This window comes from Hemibagrus wyckioides, linkage group LG19 (genome assembly GCF_019097595.1).
Source record: "Hemibagrus wyckioides isolate EC202008001 linkage group LG19, SWU_Hwy_1.0, whole genome shotgun sequence".
NCBI lineage: Eukaryota > Metazoa > Chordata > Actinopteri > Siluriformes > Bagridae > Hemibagrus > Hemibagrus wyckioides.
This window is the reverse complement of record NC_080728.1, coordinates 24161870-24187643: the sequence shown is the minus strand read 5'-3', so window position 1 is coordinate 24187643 and position 25774 is coordinate 24161870. Positions and strand designations below refer to the sequence as shown.

At 41.0% G+C, this 25774-nt stretch overlaps 1 long non-coding RNA gene and 1 pseudogene across 1 annotated transcript; both read left to right on the top strand.

Annotated features, from left to right (window-relative positions):
* Window positions 1-25774, top strand: part of LOC131370087 (deleted in malignant brain tumors 1 protein-like) — a 33497-nt pseudogene that overhangs the window by 2807 nt on the left and 4916 nt on the right.
* On the top strand, window positions 3922-18277 carry LOC131370117 (uncharacterized). Its single transcript, XR_009207383.1, has 3 exons — window positions 3922-3955; window positions 17758-17810; window positions 17948-18277. It is a non-coding gene; the product is annotated as an uncharacterized LOC131370117 (long non-coding RNA).

Sequence of the window (25774 nt, the reverse complement as noted above, 5' to 3'; positions counted from 1 at the left end):
AGTGCGGTTGTCTGGAGGGAGAGAGTGTCAGGGGGAGGTGGAGATTTATTTCAGGCAGCACTGGAGGAGAGTTCTCCTGGACTCGTGGAGTCTGTCTGAGGCGTCTGTGCTCTGCAGACAGCTGGGCTGTGGCTCTGTGCTGAACTACCGCTCCTCTCCATCCACCACTGAACACAAACACATGTGTGTAACGGGTTTCAGCTGCTCTGGGAGTGAAGCTCATCTGGGGAACTGCAGCAGGCCACAAGCTGAACCTGTCAACTGCAGCTCTGAGGAACAGCTCTACATCACCTGCTCAGGTAAATAGCACTTTCTCTTCATTTTTTAAAATGTCCTTTTAAATATACAGAGTAATTAAACATCTTCCTGAGATCCTGCATCCTCATATGGAGACATTACAGTTTGGGCTCGTTGCACCTTATACTTAATTCTGCCTAATTTAGACCTGTTGTCCTCGTTTGTAGACACCTTGTAGCACCACCTAGTGGTAGCTAAAGCACAATCAGCTTAGTAGTTGAAATATAATATAGCTTGAATCTCAGTCAACACGTAATGCAGTGGATTCAGAGATAAAAGTGGAACTGGTACAAAACATTATCAATGTCTATGGTAAAAACTTTTTTATTTATGCTTACTAACATTTAAAGTTTCACGTGGCTTACAAATTTAGCAAGTTTTATCAATAGTAACAAGATTTAATTAGGCAGTACTCGTTTGAGGACATTAGGACTTTATAATGGTATAATTGCAAAGTGAACATGCTCAGGTCAGAGCACATAGCTTGGAAAGATTTGAGAAGAACCCAACCGTTTACTGAATTCTTTCATGTAGTAAACATGACTCTCCTTTGGTTTTATTTATTTTTTCTTCTATGATACATTTCTAGGGCATATTTCATTGTCAAGAGCTGAAAGATTGTTAAATGTAATAATAGGAGAGAGCTCTGAGTTGGAGGATTTATCTAATTGTCATGATGCTGATCCTGGTGTAAACCAGCTATGTGATAAAGCTTATCTTGCACCTGATTTATCAGAATCAATTCAGCAGAACAGTGTTGCTCTGGCAAATCTTTTGCGGGGTATGTGACATGTATTGTGTTGCTATGCTTGCAAACCAAACGCAACTGTTTTGCAGAATTTCACACTGGGCAGTAGATCTGGCAGACTGTTCTTATGGACAAAATATCATTCCTAGTTTGGACTATACAGGTACATCTCAAAAAATTAGAATATCATGAAAAAGGTTAATATTTTTTCCCCCATGATTGTGTAGCCTACTGACCCAGACTGAGAGACCATTTAAAAGCTCAGGAAACCTTTGCAGGTGTTTTGAGGTAATTAGCTGATTAGGGTGTGACACCATGACTTTCCAGTATTGAACTTTATCACAATATTCTAATTTTCTGAGACACAGAATTTTGGGTTTTCTTTATCTGTAAGCCATAATCATCACAGTTTCAAGAAATAAAGGCTTGAAATATTTCACTCTATGTGTAATGAATCTATATAATATATGGGTTTCACTTTCTGAACTGAGTGACAAAAAATATTGACCTTTTTCATGATATTCTAATTTTTTTGAGATGTACCTGTAGAGTAATCACAGGGCTTTTATTTGTGTTTCACTGTTTGCAATATTGCTTTTGCACAATGTTCAGACATTGAAATTAACAGTTTCATACTTTGTTATACACGGTTTACTGTACAAATTTTATTGTCTTTATTGTGTTTTTATTGTATGCAGTAAAATAAACCCAATGTCCTCAAATGAGGACATAATTTTTTTCAAAAACTATTTCCTGTTCAAAGACAGTGCTTATATTTTTATATTTATTAGGTGTAACTAACCCCAAACACCTATAAAAAAAAATCATGCAAAACTAAAGCTCGGGTCTTAAGAGGATAAAGTTATGTTACATTTTTGGCCACACTGCAGGTTTTTTCAACCCTGCCTACAGCTCCATCAGGTTGGTTGGTTCTGGGGGAGACTGTGCAGGAAGGCTGGAGGTTTTCCACAGCGGCTCGTGGGGGACAGTGTGTGATGACTCGTGGGGTATTGAGGATGCCCAGGTGGTGTGCAGACAGCTGCAGTGTGGAGTGGCCCTCAGTACCCACATACCAGCCTGGTTTGGTCCTGGAACTGGGTCCATATGGCTGAATGAGGTGGAGTGTGAGGGGACCGAGACGTCCCTGTGGAACTGCAGATTTCAGCTGTGTGAAGAGGGTGAATGTGGACACCATGAGGACGTAGGAGTCGTCTGCTCAGGTACAGTGTGATGACTGACAATAAACCTGTTAGATATGTATGTGTTTTATTTAAAAACTGAAGTCCAAAGGTCCTAAAATTGAACATGATAGTAAGGCCTTATTACACATGTATCGACAACTGTGTCAATAAAACAGAACATTTTCAGATGAAGTGTAAGTCGTCCTTCTCTCTCCAGAGTTTAAAGAGATCCGACTCTCAGAGGGCTGTGAGGGGAATCTGGAAGTGTTCTACAATGGAACCTGGGGTAATGTGTGTTACAATCAGATGGATGATGAGACGGTAAACATGGTGTGTCGAGAGCTGAACTGTGGAAGACGAGGCAGTCTGTCAAACACTGAAGCACGAGTAAAATCTGCTCCTAATTGGCTGGATGAACTGAAATGTAGGAAACACGACTCTAATCTGTGGCAGTGTCCATCTTCACCCTGGGGACAGAACAGATGTGATAATCGTGATGAAGTGGCTCGTATTACCTGCACAGGTGGGTGGATTCAGACTTTTCTGGTTCTGTACATTGCCATAAACTGCAGTGTTTCACTGTGAAAACCTGCATGTGAAACCTTTCATTAATGCACTGATTTTATTACTGCAGATGATGGGAAGTCTCCACGTACACAAGAAATCTGCTCTTCACTTCCCTCTCAGAAACACTGCTCAAGTAAGGATATATAAGGAAAAGCTTTTAGTACTGTTTTTTATTTGAGAAGAGATTTCCTCATGTATTCATGAAATAATTTACTGAGAACTTTACTGAATTTCCTCACATAACCAGCCTTTAATCTTCCTTAAATTTCATGAAAACCAGTGTAACAGAGATAAAAGCAGTAACCAGAACCCAAAAGCTGATCTTACTGCTTCAAATGATTTTATTCAGCAGCCAATTAATTTATTTATCACACATCAAAATAAAAAGCTGAATTGCAGGATGTTTGTAGTAAGTTGGTATGTGTGTCCTTTTCAGAACACCACAAAAGCTGTTATAGGTAAACTAGACCATGTTGAGTATAATATAAGGTTAGATGATCATGGTGTTGCAGTGAGCTGTGTGACTGGAGCTGTTATTCAGTGTTGGTGTGTTTCCTCTTGTGTGATGTGTGTGATGTAGAGCACTGGTCTCTCAGGCTGAGTGGAGGAAAGGGAAGCTGCTCTGGGAGGTTGGAGGTGTATCATAACTCTACGTGGGGCTCCGTTTGTGATGATCGGTGGAACATCAGGAACGCTCAGGTGGTGTGCAGACAGCTGGGCTGTGGGTCGGCGCTGAGTGATGATAGGAATGTTTGGTTGGGTTCTGGTGAAGGGACTATCTGGATGAACAGAGTGAAGTGTCGAGGGGATGAGATTCACCTGTGGGACTGTCATCATTCCCTGAAGAACCACACTGACTGCTCTCATGCTGGAGTCACCTGTGCAGGTCAGAGGGGTGTGCTAACTTTTCAGCTTTCTGTCTCAGTGATAAGACTTGATAACTTTTATTTAGAATCTTAGATGTTTGATTGAAAGCTCAGACCCTAAACTGTAAAACACTGATCAGCATGTCATAAACCTTATTCAGGGACACTTTATTTTTATTGTGTGATAGAAAGTGTTTTTCTTTCTGTGAATACAGACATATCCACCATGTCCACTGCTACACCCACCACCACCCCCTCCTCCATCACCACCACCACCACCACCACCACCAAATCAGGTATGTGTATTTGTTAGAATGCAATATTTGCTACTGTTCATCATTTTTCAAATATTTCTGATCACAGCGTCGTATCAAGATCCTCTTCTGTGTTTTTGACCTCAGTAAGAGCCAATCCAAACCCTGTGTCACCTCGAGCTCCACCCACCCCTCCACTGGTTCTCTTTGTGTTGGGAACGCTGCTCTTCCTGGCCTTAGTGCTTCTGCTGGTACTGTTTTATCAGAACAGAGTTCTTAGGAAAGGTACTCAGACATTATTAACAGTTTTGTATTCACAATCCTTTATACTGCAAATGAATTTCATCACTGTATTTATTACATTTCATTATATTGTTAAAATTTCTTTATTATTTTTTGCATCAATTCATTATTATTATTATTATTATTATTATTATTATTGTTCCCCACTCCCAGTTGTCTCTAGGACGAGGCGTAAGACTGAGTCTGAGGCAGTCTATGAGGAGATCAACCACAGATACATGGCTAGAAGAATCACGAGCTTCACTCAAAGAGGTGAGTGATATGTGGACTGTTCTACATCACACTTATTGTATTCTATTTAAACTTCTAGCTGAAATTCACTGCATGGAAATGATCAAATCCCTCAATACAGAATACACACCTCAATGTAAACTCAGTGATTAGAGCAATATTTTCCCCCAAATCCAGTGTGATTTATTTCTTTAAAATAAATAAATAAAAATAAGCTCAATGTGTGTGAGAGGAAATGTGCAGTTAGAGTACATGTGGTGTAGAGACAGGATTCTGCTGATAAACATCTATTAAAGCTTCTGATTTAGTGTGTGTGTGTGTGCGTGTGTGTGCGTGTGTGTGTGCGTGAGTGTGTGTGTGTGAGTGTGTGTGTGTGTGTGTGTGTGTGTGCCTGCATGTGTGTGCTTTCCTGTAATAAAAATATCCTAAATGTATGAGTGGAAATGTGCAGTTAGAGTTCATGTGAGGTAATGTAGTGTAGATTTTTTAAAGGGGGGCTGTGTGTGTTTGGGGGTCGTGTGTGTATGTGTGTGTTTTCCTGGACAGGTGCATCCCCCTTCTCTCTCTATGTGTGTGTGAGTGTGTCATTTATTATTAATAACTAAAAATAAAAAATGGTGTGTGTGTGTTTTTTTCTCTCTATAAAAGTGTACTTCTCTCTAAAGTGTGTGTGTGTGTGTGTATATGTGTGTGTGTGTGCTTGTGTGTGTCTGTGTGTGTTTGTGTGTGTGTGTTTGGGGGTGGAGGGTGTTTGGGGGGTTGCTGACTTGAAAGTATGTGTCTGAATGTGTAGTTTTGTGATACATATTTTAATGAATGAATGTTAGAAAAAATAAGTCCTCATAAACCATGGTGGTTACTGAGTGTCCAGATAAATGCTTGAATCATGTGGTTTTTGAATAGGATCATGGGTCTGTGTCTGTGTCTGTGTGTGTGTGTGTGTGTGTGTGTGTCTGTGTGTGTGTGTCTGTGTGTGTGTGTGTGTGTCTGTGTGTGTGTCTGTGTGTGTGTGTCTGTGTGTGTGTGTCTGTGTGTGTGTCTGTGTGTGTGTGTCTGTGTGTGTGTGTGTGTGTCTGTGTGTGTGTCTGTGTGTGTGTGTCTGTGTGTGTGTGTGTGTGGGTGTGTGTGTGTGTGTGCATGTGACTGCTTTCCTGTACAGGTGCATACCCCTCATCTCCCTCCCGGTGTGTGTATATGTCATTTATACTGAATAAATAAAAATAACCTAAATGTGTGAGAGGAAATGTGCAGCTAGAGTTCATGTGGGGTAATGTAGTGTTTTTTAAAGGGGTGAGTGTGTGTGTGTGTGTGTGTGTGTCTCTGTGTGTGTGTGTGTTCGTGGGTGTTAGTGTGTGTGTGTGTGTGTGTGAGTGCGTGTGTGTGTGAGAGAGTGTGTGTGTGTCTGTGTTTGTGTGTGTGTGTCTGTGTGTGTGTGTGTCTGCGTGTGTGTGTGTGTGTTCGTGGGTGTTAGTGTGTGTGTGTGTGAGTGCGTGTGTGTGTGTGTGAGAGTGTGTGTGTGTCTGTGTGTGTGTGTGAGTGCGTGTGTGTGTGTGAGAGTGTGTGTGTGTGTGTGTGTCTGTGTGTGTGTCTGTGTGTGTGTGTGTCTGTGTGTGTGTCTGTGTGTGTGTGAGTGTGTGTGTGTCTGTGTGTGTGTGTGTGTGTGTGAGTGTCTGTGTGTGTGTGTGTGTGTGTGTGTCTGTGTATGTGTGAGTGTGTGTGTGTCTGTGTGTGTGTGTGTGTGTGTGTCTGTGTGTGTGTGAGTGTCTGTGTGTGTGTGTGTGTGTGTCTGTGTGTGTGTGTGTGTGTCTGTGTGTGTGTGTCTGTGTGTGTGTGTGTGTCTGTGTGTGTGTGTGTGTCTGTGTGTGTGTGTGTGTGTGTGTGTGTTGTTCTGCATTTCTGGACACGTCTCCTGACTGTCCTGTTCTCCTCTAACAGGAAGTCTCCTCTCTGAAGAACAGCATTCTGGGTATGAGGATGTGGATGATGAGCTTCTCTCAGGTAAAAATGTCCAGAGTGTGAGTTTGTCTAACTCCATTAACTGAAAGATATTAGAATTACAATTAGAAATCAGAAATGACTAAATTTCTCCTTTCTGAGACGTGATTATGTTTAAAAACCCTGAAACAAATAAATTGTTCTTTTTACAGTAAAGTCTGGGATGGGAGAAAAGGCGGAGTATTATGATGATGTCATCGACACCAGTGACATCATAAGTGGGTGCAGTTGTTAACTGATCACATCAATTTACTGACTTCACATTAAACCATGAGGTCAGAATGTGATGGAGCTGTTTGTACAGAGTCTCTGCTTTTATTTCATTTAGGTGATCCAGGAAGAGTCGACCCACCAGAGGACTACGATGATGCCGTCACTGCTGGACCGATCCCTGATCACGTGGATGGTGTGGTTCTGTTTTGGAATTTGTTTTAGAAAGCAGTATAAATTAAACACACACACTGTGAATAAGTTTGTTTATTGGTTTGTGTGTAGTGACGTTTTTTACATGTGTACGATGTCATTTTGCATTGTGTCATCAAATACACAGTGTAGAAACTGCCCCTTCACTAAACTTTAAATATCTTTAAATATCTGTGTTTTGGTGTAGAGGATGAAGCTGAGAATTATGATGACGCCATTACAGCTGATCAGAAGTCAGTTATACTGACAGGTATGATAATAATGGGACAGTATTGCATCCACAAGCATCCAAATGATCATTAATGACATTAATGTGGATTTAATAGCTTTTATCTCTACGTTCTGACAGAGGACGTGTCCGAGAACTATGATGATGCAGTTACCACTGAAACAAACCCAAACATCATCACAGGTCAGTTTATTCTGAAGATTCATGGAATTTATTTACCTTAAACATTTATACAGTAAAATTCAAGCTTTGTGTTTTAATTTCATTTTTTATTTTACACACTGTTGAATTCTGCGTTCTGATTGGTCAGTATGGTGTTGATTAATTTTCTATAACAGCAGCTCTGACAGTACTGCAGATGTAAATCACAAGTTTATATTAATGCAATTAATCCAATACATGGTTTCTATAGCAACAATTTATTCAAAAGGGACTCCACATACATTTATTATTTAAATTTATTATTAGAAATGTTGTACTCATTAGCAATTTTCTGTGGAATTAGAGTAATAAACCCTGGGGAACATGCTGTTACACAGGGATGGATTTAAGGGATGCTGGTGTTGGCTCCTCCCCCTAATGCTCATCTCTTACTTCTTAAATCCCAATAATGATGTACATTAAATAAATAAATCTCAGCTGATTAACTTTAACAGCTTGTCTGGTGGGTTGGACATAAGTCACACTATGACTTATGAGTTCATACAAAAAATAATACCCATGATTGTTTATGATATTTTATTGCCACAATCCACCATAACATCTGCCATAAAATACCATTATTACAGTTTTAATGAAAATAATTTTAAATATTAATTGAATTTAAATGTAAAAATTGTGTTAATAAAAGGGGTAAATTACACCTTAACCCTTAGGAGTCTGCAGGTGTTTTGGGGCCCTGAAGAAGTTCTGACATGTCCTGACATTTGTGTATTTTTCAGTTACTTATAAACACATAAATGGTTAAAGTCTGATTACACTGTATTCAGCACAAACTGGGCTACAATAATATGTGAGCAGCATGTATTTACAAGTTTGTATATTGGAGAAAATAACAGTTATGCGTGATTATTGAAAACAACAAACAAATAAGTCACTGAAATAAGACCACAAAACACATTCATAACATTTGTGTACAAGACTTTTGTGACCTGGATCTTGTAGCCTGGGGTTTTTACTTCAAAATGATGTGACAATCATCCTGCTCACTTATTCACAGAAAACAATACATTCATTTAAATTTTCTTAGACACTTTTTGTTTAGAAAGTCCATATGAGAGGAGGTATATATAGATATATATATACCTGTCCAAAAACATGCAACAAAAACGTGCAACAGCAAGCCGGTGTCCGGGGGGCGTGGCCTTGTATGTAGATTACCCAGACTGTTTTCCCTGTGAATAGCATGTGGGCGTGTCCTGCCTCAGGTCATTATCAGATAATGAAGTGCGACAGGAATTCTGTGCCTCTCCTTGGTTTCACACGGATTACATAAACTGAGAATGTTTGTTTTCGATGGGACTGGCATCATTTAAAAGTAGATCCTTTAAGCTTCACATATGATCTAACTTGATCCGAGTGCAGGGTTAGCAATGATACACCTGCCCTGAAGCAGCGCTTGAGGGCCTTGCTCGAGGGCCCAACATGTTCAGCATGGCTAACCCTAACCCCCAAATTTCTGATCAGTATCTCAAAGCCTTAATTGTTGTGCCACCATGTGATTAAACAGAAGAATGCATTCACTTAAAACACTAATCAGTATATTAACTCTTATTATCTTCTGAATAAAATAATAACACCTCATATAGTAAGCAGCCTTCAGTTCATCAAAATGATCCAACATTTCATCAGCAAGCATTTTAACTGCATCCCCAATAAATACAGCTTGAATCCACGACTGCTGTTATGGGAAAATGGTCATCTTTGTGGTGGTCACTGTTCCTCTGCTTCATCACACCACCCTGTAACTCAGTATTTTACTATAACAGCAACACACACAGTGGTTTATTACTGATTTATTTATTTGTTCATTAGACAATCCAGAAGATTATGATGATGTCATCACTGAGGAACAGGATGTAGGAGAGACAGAAGGTGAGTGACTTCCTGTTTATTCTGTAATGTACATAAGTTCACAGGCAGCACAGTAAAAGATTAGATTATATATGATTATATTATATATGGTATATAATAAATATCAACTTTCAGATCAGATTTTAGAACAAATATAATTAAACATGTGCATTTATTAAACAGTTTAGATAAGATCTACTGTAAATATTATCTATGATATATAACATAAACATCAGCTTACTGTTTTTATAACAAATCTCCATTCAGTCAGATTAAGAAAACTGATCTGATAAATGTCCTCTATTCTCTTCATTTATTGTTGAAATATCAGAGAAATCCTACATAGTGCATCATTTACTGTATTTTAAGGTGTTACAAAACAATTACTATTAATACAATATAAATGATATATTAAAGAAGTAAATGTGTTTATTTTACAGAATATGATGATGTGGAGGAGAAATCTCAGAAAGACAGGGACCATGTGACTGAGACACGCCCCCAAAGGCGTTTTCTCAGGAAATTACATTTCAACTTTTATAAACACAAAAAATGATTTTATTTTACTTCCAATAATTTCATTCATTCTGAACCATGTTCATTTTCTCACCTTGTTATTAGCAAATAGATTAGGGAGAGTTAAATCACCTCCATTATTACTGAACCAAATGTTTCCAGCTTTCCTTTTACAACACATTTAGTGCTATAAGTCATAGTGAGCTTAAATATCACTGACACACCACACCTCATTTATCTCACCAGTTTATTCCATCAAAATGGCCATAATGTTCATTTCAAGATTAAATTTATAGTAGATTAGATTTATTTGTCACACACTTATATAAAGTACACAGTTTGCAGTGAAATGACTTTGCATAGAAATTAATAAAATTTACTAAATATTAAAGAACTAAATTAAAAAATAAGTAAATAAATAAAAATAAGTATAATATAAAATAAGTAAATATGATGTTTGCAATAATTTGAAAACAGTAGAATGTGATATGCAAATATGTTACATGTAGTAACAGTAAAGAATGTGTAAACAGAGTGGAATGTGATGTACCATATGTACAGGTGTGTTACATGTAGTAACAGTAAAGAATGTGTAAACAGAGTGGAATGTGATGTACCATATGTACAGGTGTGTTACATGTAGTAACAGTAAAGAATGTGTAAACAGAGTGGAATGTGATGTACCATATGTACAGGTGTGTTACATGTAGTAACAGTAAAGAATGTGTAAACAGAGTGGAATGTGATGTACCATATGTACAGGTGTGTTACATGTAGTAACAGTAAAGTGCAGAATGACAGACTGGAAGGTTGTGAGTTTGAGTCCCAGGATCATCAAGCTGCCACTGCTGGGCCCTTGAGCAAGGCCCTTAACCCTTAAATGTTCATTTGTATAAAATGAAATAGAAATGTAAGTCCTTTTGTATTAGGGTGTCTGCTAAATACCATGAATGTAAATGTAAGGTGTGTTACATGTAGTAAAGTGCAGTGTTCAGAATGTCAGTGTAGAAACTGAGTCTTTATAGACTCCTAATGGATCTGTGTGGCAGTCATCAGACTGTGGAAGTACTTTCCTGATGGCACAGGCTGAACAGACCGTTAACGGGGTGGATGGAGTCTTTAATGATTTCAACAGATCTGGTATTACATGGTTTATGCCAGATATATGGAACTGTCTTAAATATATAAACAGCTTTCTTTCAATATTCTCAGGGTTTTATAAAATATGGATTTCCTCCATGGCTCCTCATAATATATATAGAAGGAATAGGAAGATGTTTTACATTGTGAAAGCTACAAGCTGTGAACATGTGGCATGTGCTTTTAGATCACACCTGAATGATAGTAATGTAATTAGTAATAGTAATGTAAGTCTTGGTTAATTTTCTTCAACCGCACGGCTCTGATAATGTTTACAACTGCAACTTTAATTTTGATTAGTTTATATTAATGTTCTTGTTCAAATACATTATCTTTCCTACAGTAACATCTTTCACAGGGACTTGTATAGTGGAAGCTACTCATTATCTAAACCTAAAATAAAGTGATTTAAAACATGTGTCTATATAACAGAGAATAGTGTATAATCATGGAGGATGATGTTTTCTGATAGGAGATGTTTATTTAACATTTATGGAAAGAGTCTCTAGTGTGAGTTTTTTGTAACAGACATTATTTTATCAGCTGCAGTTAAAGTAATCCTGAAAGTCGGGGTGTTTCAGCTCCATCAGCAGCCCTACTTCCTGTCTCCTTGTATATAAAGGGTAATGACAAGAACTTTTTATCCAAATAAACAAAATGCAAGCAAATGCAACTTTTTCCTTTTCACAGTGAGTAAATATTGTGCCTTATGCCCAGCTTTATTCAGCTTTTTCATTGTTTTTGTATTTGTTTTTAAATAAAAGTGCTTTTATAATGTAATGTGATGATGTGATTTGAATGAGTTGTTCTTGTAGTGATTAATCTGTGGTCAGTGTCATTATAGAACTTCTCAGGCAGTAAAAATAAATAAATATTTATATACTGGTAAGAAGGTTGTGATTTCCAATCCCAGCACCACCTTCAGCTCCACCCTAAACCCTGGACAACTCCCCTGTATAATATAATGATATGTAATTAATGAACAAATGCAAATACACACACACACACACACACACACTCACACACACACACACACACACACACACACACACACACACAGCTGTTCTCTTTTCCTCTCTGATGAACAGATTCTTAGACATACACACAGATATAAAGTGTTTATCTGGACACCCAGTTACTGCCATGGTTTATGTGGACTCACCCTTCCTAACATTCCATGAATGAAATTCCTGTCAGAAACACACACACACACACACATTCACACACACTCACACACACACACACACACACTCACACACAGACACACACACACAGACACAAGCAAGAACTAAGATGGCAGCTGATTTGCACTCTCTAAAACAAATTTTTCCCTTTATCTTTATATTATACTGTTTAGCACAAATGTGTGACCATATCAGACATCAGGAAATTACCAACATCAGAACAGGCAGGAATAAAGGAAAAAAAACTATTCAGGTGTTGTGTTTGTATTTTTAATAACCTCTTATAACCTTAAAAATAATAATAATAATAATAATAATAATAATAATAATAATAATAATAATAATAATAATAATAATGATCATAATAATTCAGCAGCATCCTAACAGCGCCCTCAGCAGGTCAGTTGAGAGAAAACATTTCATGAAACACAAATCTCAGTTTGTAAATGCTTTACTGCCATCTAGTGGATGCATAAAAATTGAATAGTAATTTTAAATTATTAATGTTTATAATCCTAAATCCCAGAGTAAATGTGTACATAAAATAAATATCAAACTTGAAGGTAAATGTTAAAAAACTCTTGAAATGTATTTATTTGTTTGTTTTGACCCCTGTTATATTATTCTGGTTGAGTATTAATGCTTGAGAGCTGTACAGGTCTATGTTGGTGCCACAGATTTTGATGGGGGGCTGGTGGAAGAGGATTTGTTCTTTGTTCTGCACTAGTTCATGATACTGATGTGATGTTCGACACTGTGGCTTTGAAGCTTGTACTGAAAAAAATGAAACAGCTCACACTGAAACCCTGTACCTGAGCTTGTTTAATTTTCCCATAACCATGAGATCTGTGAGGTCAGAATCTTCATTTCCACACACAACAACTTGACTACTTCATGTTCTGGTTCAATAACAGTGTTTATCCCTTGCTCATGTTTCGAGTGTCATTCCCTTCACTAGTGAATAGAGACAGTGCTTTTGAATGATGGGTATAGAACCAGTAGAGGGGGTAAACACCAACCCAAGGGCTCAGCGTCCCTCGTCCTGTTTCTTTGTCAAGTTCAAAACAAATGAATGCAATCATGAGATTTATTAGGATCAGTGGATTAAAATATAAGATATAGGGATTAGGTGAGAAATATAGAATTAATTCTCTTCACACTCCATCACACCCTTACAAAAATAACCTACAGGAATCCTGCAGGAGTTTCATTTTTTTCTGCAGGATATCTGCTGGTATCCTGTAGGAATGATGAAATCCTCACATTGACAATATATGCAGGAAATTCCTACAGGTTTTAGAACGGATCCTTCAGTACAACAGAAACATCCAGCACACAAGCACAAGTGAAAAATCCTGCAGGATTGCTGTGAACCTCAGGCAGAAAAAAATCCAAAAAGGAAAGTAGTTTTCTTTTTTTCCTTTTTTTCAGAAAAGAAATGCTTTAGAAAAGTAAAGAAATGTGAAGACTGTGATTTGATTAGTCTGTGTTTTACAGAATGACTTCACACATAAAAAGATGCTTGTTTTTGCCACCTACTGGTGTAACAGTTTAATTTACATTAAGCACAGGTATATGAATCTTTTTATAGAAAATATTTGATTCACTGAGATTCACGCGCTTCTGTGGTGGTTTCAAAGATTGATAAATAAGTGGGAAAAGTGGTGAATAAATTCTATTCAAGTAGCACTGAATTTGGGGCAGGAGAATGTGGTTTTTGAATGCATTTTGTAGTGTGATCTGTGGCGATTGGTTTTCTCTGCTCAGCCACAGTGATGCATTGGTTGATTGTTTTTCCTTGGGGGGTTTCACCTGTTTGGAAAGGGGGGAGTGTGCTTCTCAGAAAATACAGAGACTCTGATTGTAAAGCAGCAGCTCCGTGTTTTGGGTTTTATCCACTATTCACATCTCCCCTCATCAGGTATTAAATGCATGCAAATGTAATAAGAATACATTCTTAATGCCTGGAAGTTTTGAGGAATGCAAATGTTATCCTTTAAAGGGTGAATATGTTGTTTTCGGATGTATAAAAGTTTGAAATGAGCTCAGCCTGTGCACCATGTGTGCTAATCACCCACTCTATGCTAACGATGGAGACAACGTGTTCAGGGATTATGAGGTAATGTATTTAAGGCGAAATACAAATATAACATTTTTGTGAAAAATGTAACAACAATGGTTTATCAATTACAAATGTGTGTTCTGAAAGTTGTTGATTAAACTGAGTTTCATAGACATTCCTGTTAAGATTTATACACAAAACGCCTGTAACAGTCCATTAAGTTGAGCATATGTAGGGCAGTACACTGTGTTGTCCACAGGATGGCGCTATGACACTGTTGGAACAGATTTAAGTGCCTTTAGCATTGTTTGAGCCTCTTGATGTACCGTAGTGTTGATACGTGTGTAGTGCGCCATATTTTCTTCAGTCCATGTTATCAATGCTATAGTTAAGTCATGTTCACGGCAGTGAAAATCAAAATGTAAATATTTTTGTTGTTATCGCACTAAAGTTCAGTTTAATGACATGTTTTGTGTTCTAAACTGTTAAAGACCTAAATACAGGGGAATGTGAAGAGCTAAAATGTTTTGCTTTTCCTTTTGAATGTGGATAATGCAAAGCTACACTATATTGCCAAAAGTATTCGCTCACCCATCCAAATAATCAGAATCAGGTGTTCCAATCACTTCCATGGCCACAGGTGTATAAAATCAAGCACCTAGGCATGCAGACTGTTTTTACAAACATTTGTGAAAGAATGGGTCGCTCTCAGGAGCTCAGTGAATTCCAGCGTGGAACTGTGATAGGATGCCACCTGTGCAACAAATCCAGTCGTGAAATTTCCTCGCTCCTAAATATTCCACAGTCAACTGTCAGCTGTATTATAAGAACGTGGAAGTGTTTGGGAACGACAGCAACTCAGCCACGAAGTGGTAGGCCACGTAAACTGACGGAGCGGGGTCAGCGGATGCTGAGGCGCATAGTGCGAAGAGGTCACCAACTTTCTGCAGAGTCAATCGCTACAGACCTCCAAACTTCATATGGCCTTCAGATTAGCTCAAGAACAGTGCGCAGAGAGCTTCATGGAATGGGTTTCCATGGCCGAGCAGCTGCATCCAAGCCATACATCACCAAGTGCAATGCAAAGCGTCGGATGCAGTGGTGTAAAGCACGCCGCCACTGGACTCTAGAGCAGTGGAGACGCGTTCTCTGGAGGGACGAATCGCGCTTCTCCATCTGGCAATCTGATGGAGTTTATCTCCATCTGGCAATCTGATGGAGTTTATCTCCATCTGGCAATCTCATGGATGTTATAGCTGCAAAGGGTGGACCGACGTCATATTGAACCCTATGGATTAGGAATGGGATGTCACTTAAGTTCATATGCGAGTCAAGGCAGGTGAGCGAATACTTTTGGCAATATAGTGTATGCTTAGATGCGTTCGTTCAGCCCACATGGGAATTGAAAAATCCAAACAGCGTGCTAGAGACATTATCTTTTGGCCTGGCATGTCCAGACAGATTGCTAGTATAGTTGAACAGTGTTCCATTTGTCTTGAAGCTACAGCTCAAAACTGTCAGTGGAAAAGGTGTTCATGCTAGACGCGAACAACGGCAGCTGTACCAAAAAAGTATTACAACAGGTCAGCAAGACCACTTACACCATTACAGATTGGAGACCATGTCTGAATTCAAGATTCAGAGTGTTGGAAACCTGCGGTGGTCATAAATCCCGCTGACACTTTCAGATCCTACCACATATGCACTGCAGAAGGCCAAGTTTTCCGAATGAATCATTGCCTCCTTCTGCAAGATAAAGCACAGCCCGTCAATGCTGAGTCCAGAATGTCTTCGAGCACTCCACACACAGTGCCACTGGATCACACCAAACAGACAGACATGAATGATACTGCTACTCCACACTATGTCACCAGATCAGGACGAGAAGTGAAACCCCGAGTCGTCCTTGATCTATAATTGTAAAGGGTGTAGGCGGATCGCTGCCCTAAGAAAAAAAATGAAAAATTGTCATGCCAATCATTGCAAATATTGATCTAGTTATGGTTGGTTTAGTTTTGTATACTGATTTTTGCATTAGTATGTTATAACTAATTAAGTGCTGAGTTACAAGGATATGTACGATATCAAATTTGGGGATGTAATATTCATCTGTTTGAATATAGATATATGAGTGCTATTATGTACGCAGTTGTTGCATATAGACTCTAGGGGGCAATGGATAAAAAGTAGGTCATGTTAATAGGGGAGTTGGAGGAACAAAAAAAGGATAATAAAGTTGGATGGTATAAAAATCACACAGGTGTCGAGGCCGTCATTCATTAAAATAATACAATTGTGTGATAGAAAGTGTTTTTCTTTCTGTGAATACAGACATATCCACCATGTCAACTGCTACACCCACCACCACCACCACCACCACCACCACCACCACCACCCCCAAATCAGGTATGTGTATTTGTTAGAATACAGTATTTGTTATTCTTGGACATTTTCTAAATATTTATAATGACAGTGTCGTATTAAAATCCTCTTTCGTTTTTAAGTAAAAACCAAACCACGATAACTACAACTCCAGCAGCCCATTTTTTAAAATTTCATATATAAAATTAATCAGAAAAAAGTTTATTAATTCCCTGAAATTATGCAAGATCACATGGAGGTCTTGTTGCATGAAAAGGAGGCTTAAAGAGAGCCCTTTCAAATTAATGTAGAATTGAAGGCTGAGAAAATCAATCAAGAAATAAAGAGCCACATTAGTAACATCTGCAGATCAGCATCCTATCATTTCTACAACATTTTTATACTGCTTGAGTCCTAATTCTGTTACACTCTAGAAAATGTAGCCTCACAAAAACTAGCACCTCAGTATAATGATCACACATGCACCATAAAACATATCACTCAAATGTTAGAACATAATTTAATTTACCTGGTAATATTCCAGATTGCGTGACTATAGAGGTTCACTATTGAGTCAGCATATATCTCAACAGAACACAAGAACCTTAGAAAGACCCTTAGCAAAATTAACTAGGAACAAAACCACCGCAGAAGTACAGTTGTTATGGGTTTGTGGGTTTGTTGAGAATATAACCACATCAGTAGAGTGGTGATAATCTTTTACTCCAATCCAGTGGACCAAACTTTGTTCAGCTCTTCATTAAAATAGATCACAATGTTTACTATAAATTTTAATAAAGCCATGTGACAGACACCAGATTAATAAAATTAAAGACTGTGTAAAAGACTCTGGATGTTGGATAACTTAGTCTTGCTTAATTCTGACAAGATACATGAAGGTCTACAGATAGATAGATTTAAGGTTTCTGACTATTTAGTAACTCTGATTCTTTATTGCATCCTCTGTGGTGTTACCTGAAACGATGCTACATGATGACACTTACCTATGAAAAGGTGTCCACTGTGGAGCAGTAGCCATCAGTGGAATTAATCATCACAGATGCCTCTCTCATGGTGTGGTGTCACAGAGCTACACAACAATCAGGTGGAGTTAAGAGCCATCCATCTGTCCACTAAAGCCTTAGGAGTTAAGACACAATCACATCCTGGCTGTTTATTACTGATATAAGTGATAACAGGAATTGACTAAAATCTCACTATTTGGTAATCAGTACCAACTTTCTGTGGTATAAATAAAAGAATAAAACATTTTGGGTCATCCAGTTATAGGAAAATTGTCCACTGTATTTCTTTATCTGTTCATTAGATGGAAGATAATGATGATGTCATCACTATGGAACAGGATGTAGGAGAGACAAAGTGAGTGTCTTCTTGGTTATGTGGTTAATGTATGTAAATGCACAAGCAGTACAGTGAAAGCATGATTATATTATTTCTGATAATATAAATATCAGCTATATAAAACAACTTTAATCCTCTTTCTGTCATCTTCCAAGTGTGTCACTTCAACACCTGAAACTGTGTCCAACTACAATATACCCAGAATGCACTGTGGCCTACAAACATGACCAACCATGGACTACAACACAGAACACCGTCACATTCCTTGTTCTCCGTCTTAGCAAAAAGATTAGAGAGAGTTAATTCACACCTATTGGTTCTTAACCAGCTGTGCTCTTCTTTCATTACACTATCAGTCCTATAAATATTATCACTCAGCTTAAATATCACTCACATCTCACCTCAATAATCTCAGTGATTATTCATTATAGTCTAAATGACTTTAATCTCAGCTGAAACCTTTTGAAACAAAACTGACGTATAAGCAGCAGTATGTAGGAATGAACTCAGAGGAAACACTGAATGCTCGAATGAGTGGTAATGAAAAGTACAGTGTGTGTGTGTGTGTGTGTGTGTGTGTGTGTGTGTGTGTGTGTGTGTGTGTGTGTGTGTGTGTGTGTGTGTGTGTGTGTGTGTGTGTGTGTGTGTGTGTGTGTGGGAGAGAGTGTGTGTGTGTGTGTGTGTGTGTGTGAGAGAGAGAGAGAGAGAGAGAGAGAGACCCCACACACACACACTTACACACACCCCACACACACACTTACACACCCCTCACACACACTCTTACACACCCCTCACACACACACTTACACACCCCTCACACACACACTTACACCCCCCCCCCCCCCCCCACACACACTCTTCCACACCCCCCCCACACACTCTTACACCCCCCCCACACCCCTCACACACACTCTTACACCCCCCCACACCCCTCACACACACTCTTACACACCCCTCACACACACACTTACACACACCCCACACCCCTCACACACACTCTTACACCCCCCCAAACCCCTCACACACACTCTTACTCCCCCCCACACACACTTACACACACCCCACACCCCTCACACACACTCTTACACACACCCCACACCCCTCACACACACTCTTACACACACCCCACACCCCTCACACACACTCGTACACACCCCCCACACCCCTCACACACACTCTTACACACACCCCACACCCCTCACACACACTCTTACACACCCTACACACCCCTCACACACACACTTACACACCCCCCACACCCCTCACACACACTCTTACACACCCCACACCCCTCACACACACTCTTACACACCCCACACCCCTCACACACACACTTACACACCTCTCACACACACTCTTACACACACCCCACACCTCTCACACACACTCTTACACACCCCTCACACACACTCTTACACACCCCACACCCCTCACACACACTCTTACACACACCCCACACCCCTCACACACACTCTTACACACCCCACACACCCCTCACACACACTCTTACACCCCCCCCACACCCCTCACACACACTTACACACCCCACACCCCTCACACACACTCTTACACACCCCACACCCTCTACACACACTCTTACACACCCCCCACACCCCTTACACACACTCTAACAGACCCCACACCCCTCACACACACACTTACACACCTCTCACACACACTCTTACACACCCCCCACACCACTCACACACACACTTACACACCTCTCACACACACTCTTACACACACCCCACACCTCTCACACACACTCTTACACACACCCTACACCCCTCACACACACTCTTACACACACCCCACACCCCTCACACACACTCTTACACACCCCCCACACCCCTCACACACACCCTTACACACCCCTAACACACACTCTTACACACCCCACACAGCCCTCACACACACCCTTACACACCACTCACACCCCTCACACACACTCTTACACACCCCCCACACCCCTCACACACACTCTTACACTACCCCCACACCCCTCACACACACTCTTACACACCACACATACACCTCACACACACTCCTACCCACCCCACACACCCCACAGACCCCTCACACACACACTTACACACCCCACTCACCCCTCACACACACTCTTACACACCCCCCACCCCCCCCACACACCCTCTTTCACACCCCCCCACACCCCTCACACACACTCTTACACACCCCCCACACCCCTCACACACACTCTTACACACCCCACACACCCCTCACACACACTCTTACACACCCCACACACCCCTCACACACACACTTACACACACCCCACACCCCTCACACACACTCTTACACCCCCCCAAACCCCTCACACACACTCTTACACCCCCCCACACACACTTACACACACCCCACACCCCTCACACACACTCTTACACACACCCCACACCCCTCACACACACTCGTACACACCCCCCACACCCCTCACACACACTCTTACACACACCCCACACCCCTCACACACACTCTTACACACCCTTCACACCCCTCTCACACACACTTACACACCCCCCACACCCCTCACACACACTCTTACACACCCCACACCCCTCACACACACTCTTACACACCCCACACCCCTCACACACACACTTACACACCTCTCACACACACTCTTACACACACCCCACACCTCTCACACACACTCTTACACACCCCTCACACACACTCTTACACACCCCACACCCCTCACACACACTCTTACACACACCCCACACCCCTCACACACACTCTTACACACCCCTCCCCCACACTCTTACACCCCCCCCCACACCCCTCACACACTCTTACACACCCCACACCCCTCACACACACTCTTACACACCCCACCCCCTCTACACACACTCTTACACACCCCCCACACCCCTTACACACACTCTTACACACCCCACACCCCTCACACACACACTTACACACCTCTCACACACACTCTTACACACCCCCCACACCCCTCACACACACACTTACACACCTCTCACACACACTCTTACACACACCCCACACCTCTCACACACACTCTTACACACACCCCACACCCCTCACACACACTCTTACACACACCCCACACCCCTCACACACACTCTTACACACCCCACACAGCCCTCACACACACTCTTACACACCCCTCACACACACTCTTACACACCCCACACAGCCCTCACACACACTCTTACACACCCCACACACCCCTCACACACACTCTTACACACCCCCCACACCCCTCACACACACTCTTACACACCCCCCACACCCCCCACACCCACCCTTACCCCCCCCTCACACACACTCTTACACACCCCACACACCCCACACACCCCTCACACACACACTTACACACCCCACTCACCCCTCACACACACTCTTACACACCCCCCACACCCCTCACACCCACACTTACACACCCCGCACACCCCTCACACACACTCTTACACACCCCCCACACCCCTCACACACACTCTTACACACCCCACACACCCCTCACACACACTCTTACACACCCCACACACCCCTCACACACACTCTTACACACCCCACACACACCCCTCACACACACTCTTACACACACCCCACACCCCTCACACACACTCTTACACACACCCCACACCCCTCACACACACTCTTACACCTCCCCACACCCCTCACACACCCTCTTACCCCCCCCCCCACCCCTCACACACACTCTTACACGCCCCCACACACACTTACACACACCCCACACCCCTCACACACACTCTTACACACACCCCACACCCCTCACACACACTCGTGCACACCCCCCACACCCCTCACACACACTCTTACACACACCCCACACCCCTCACACACACACTTACACACCCCCCACACCCCTCACACACACTCTTACACACCCCCCACACCCCTCACACACACTCTTACACACACCCCACACCCCTCACACACACACTTACACACCCCCCACACCCCTCACACACACTCTTACACACCCCCCACACCCCTCACACACACTCTTACACACCCCCCACACACACTCTTACACACCCCACACACCCCTCACACACACTCTTACACACCCCATACACCCCTCACACACACTCTTACACACCCCATACACCCCTCACACACACTCTTCACCCTCCTGCCATCTGGAAAGAGGTACTGGAGCATTCGGGCCTCACAACCACAGTGTGTAACAGTTTCTTTCCTCAAGCCATCAGGCTCCTCAACACCCAGGACTGAACTGTACAAAACTCTCTCTCTCTCTCACACACACACACACACACACACACTCTCTCTCTCTCACCTGTGTGGACACACACACACTTATATAGCTTATATTGTTGAGTACTTATTGCACTACCTCAAACCCTGTTATTATTTCATTACTCTGCTATATTTATGTTTATGCCTATTTCTATTTGCACTTCCTCAACCACTGCTACTCTGTACATCATTTCATTTTTATTCTATTTAATTTTTTACATTTCACTACACATGTTCTTTATCTTTCGGTGCTGTGTCCTGTGTTTTTGTGTTGTCTTTTTGTACCTACTGTTTCTGCACTGTCTTGTCTATGCTCTGTTTGCACCTAGTTGCACTCTGCACTTTATGTGTCTAGGACAAAACTTCTGTCCTCGCTCTGTGTTGTTTTTTCCTATTTGATCTTTATGTTGTATGTTTCTGTAGCACCAGGTCCTGGAGAAATGTTTCATTTCACTATGTACTGCGTCAGATATATGTGGCTGAAATGACAATAAAGCTTCTTCAATCTTGAATCTTGAATTTGTGTAATGGTTTATTCAGGCCTGCTGTCATATTCCAAAAATTCTTTGCAGAAATTCCGTTCCATACTTCCTGTCACGTTTGAAATGAGTTTTTCACCAAGTTCCCCAATGGTTTTGGATCGTTACGGTTCCTTAAGCAGTTCTATTTGGAGCTCTTCCTGAAAGAAAAACACTGAGGTGATGAGGTTAAATTAGAAACCTTAAGGTGTTTACAGAGAGAGAAGCTGAAAACAAATGAATGCAATCATGATATTTATTAGGATCAGTGGATTAAAATATAGGATAAAGGGATTAGGTGAGAAATATAGAATTCATTCTCTTCACACTCCATCACAGAAGTTGTGCTCCATACTCCAATCCAGTAGGTGGCGGAATTTACACCTTAAAGCTGGCTTACCAACCGCCATTTAAACAACAGAACAGAACTCTCCATCACAGTAGGTGGCGGTATGAAGCTATGAAGTTGGTTCGAAACCCTCCATGAAACCAGAAGAAGAAGAACAGCTGTAAAGTTTATGTGACCATATCAGCGGTCAGGAACTTATAAAAATGGGAACAAACTGTGAGAAAGTCACTTCCCAAGACTCTGATATCATTCCTGCTGAGTTAATCAGAGCACCGACAGCTCCGTGGATCACCACGCCGGCAGGGAGGCGGAGAAGGCGGTGTAGGGAGAGGAAACAAGAGAGAGGCTGATGTTCTAGGATACAGACCAGGATAAGGAGCAACCTGAACAAACCCTCTCTGTCTGCATCTTCCTGATAATGTACGGTCACCTGCACACAAAATGGAGGATATTTTATTGAGCTTATTTTTATTATGATCCCCGACACGGATATTGAGTTATCAGTCACTCAGATCACCATGACGACCGAACAAGGGACTCCTGGAAGAAGATAGGGGGCGCTCTCTGTGTTTACATTCACAATGACTGGTGCACTAATGCCACAGTGTGTTTGTGTTTTTATTTATGGCTTTATATTTTATGGGCTTTTTCTTGTGGATTTCTTGTTTGTGTATTTTATCACTTCTATAATTTCTCATAATTGTTATATTTAGCAGTTTATCAGTAATAATAATAATAATAATAATAATAATAATAATAATAATAATAATAATAATAATCCAGCAGCATCCTAACAGCGCCCTCAGCAGGTCAGTTAAGAGAATAAACACATTTCATGAAACAGAAATCTCACTTTGGAAATGCTTTACTGCCATCTAGTGGATGGAAAGTTTTAATGTTCTTAATCAACAATAATAATCAATTTTTACAATTATTATTGTTTATAATCCTGAAAACCAGAGTAAATGTGTGTATTTAATAATAAATATCTAATTACAAGTGAAATGGTAAAAATTCTTGAATATAGTCAGAATTTGTAAAATGTCAAAAAATTAAAATTATTAGTGAAAACATTTATAAACATCAGTTTAAGTCTAACAATGGATTAAATCATGTTATAATGTTGTATTGATTCATATCTGGTATGTGTGTGTGTGAGTGTGTGTGTGTGTGTGTGTGTGTGTGTGTAGAAGGGATGTTTAGCTGATGTAGTTACAGTGTGGTTTATCAGTGTGTGTATCTGCTCTGTGCAGCTGTCAGGCATTAATGCTGTACGACAGCCGAGTGTTTCCTCTCTCTGAAATCAGTGTGTGATGTGATCGACTCTCATCACTCACACACCTCAGAGACAGGAGGCGGAGCTCTGTTCATCAGTCACACACCTCAGAGACAGGAGGCGGAGCTCTGTTCATCAGTCACACACCTCAGAGACAGGAGGCGGAGCTCTGTTCATCAGCGCTGACGTTATTTTGATATATATGGAGAAAGTGAAAGATGCCTCGTCTGATTTGTTATTGAGGCTGTGTGATGATTTCCTCTCATCTTTCTAATAAGGTAACAGTGAGTGTGATTGGCTGTCTCTCTCTCTCTCTGTCTGTCTCTCTGTAGGGGGCTGAGTGAGGAGATACACTTCTCTCAGTCTCTCTGGGTGAGTGGAGGTGAACACATCGTGTACAGTGAGGAGGGAGATGGAAATCTGTCTGACTTTTATTCTTCTCTCATCCACACTCACACTCACAGCAGCTGGTAAGTTCACACTGATTATTCACACCAAAACATCACACACTTCTCACTTTAACAGTAGGGACGAGTTTTAATCAGGAAATGTCAGAAATTTTCCTGGACTGATTGTAACTTTATAAACAGTGAAAGTGTTTGATTTTTATAGAATTTAAAAAGCTGTACATGAGCGTACACACATCATCCTCAGGGTTTGTTCTGAGGCGTCACTTATACAATCAGCTCCAGATTAATGTTTAGAGTTTAGACATGATTTATTGTGAGGAAAAAATAACTTAACTAACATAAGACTCTGTGTGTGTGTGTGTGTGTGAGAGTGAGAGAGAGAGAGAGAGAGAGAGAGAGAGAGTTGAAATAAAACCTCTCTCTATCTCTCTCTCTCTCTCAGACAGTGTGAGGTTGGTGAATGGTGGAAGTCGCTGTGCTGGGAGAGTGGAGGTTCTTCAGGATGGTCAGTGGGGAACAGTGTGTGGTATTAACTGGGATGAGGTCGATGCTGCAGTGGTGTGTAGAGAGCTGCGCTGTGGGGAGGCTGTAAACGCACCACAATATGGTCACTTTGGACCAGGATCAGGACCAATCTGGATGTTTGGTGTGAACTGTAGAGGATCAGAGTCGACACTGAAGGACTGTGGGTCATGGGGGAGAGGGGAGAGTTACTGTAATCATAATGATGATGCTGGAGTCACCTGCTCAGGTAAACTTCTGTATTTAGAACAAACACTGGAATTAGTTATGTTATTATTATGATTAAATTGATGGATTTGAATTATACCATGAAATAAATGTTATTAAAATTATGATTTAATTTAAACATTTTTAAACAATATTTTATAACATTTAAATGATTTCTTGATATTCTGTCTTGTTGAAAATTTACACAATATTTACACAATTAAATAAAACACAGGTCACAGAATGTCGAGACTCACTGCTGGTCCTCACCGGTGCTCTGGGAGAGTGGAGGTGTTTCATGGAGGTTCCTGGTCCACAGTGTGTGATGCTGACTTTGACCAGCAGGATGCAGAGGTTGTGTGTCGAGAGCTGGACTGTGGGATTCCTGTGGAGGTTCTGGGATCAGCTGCTTTTGGACGAGGGGAGGGTCAGGT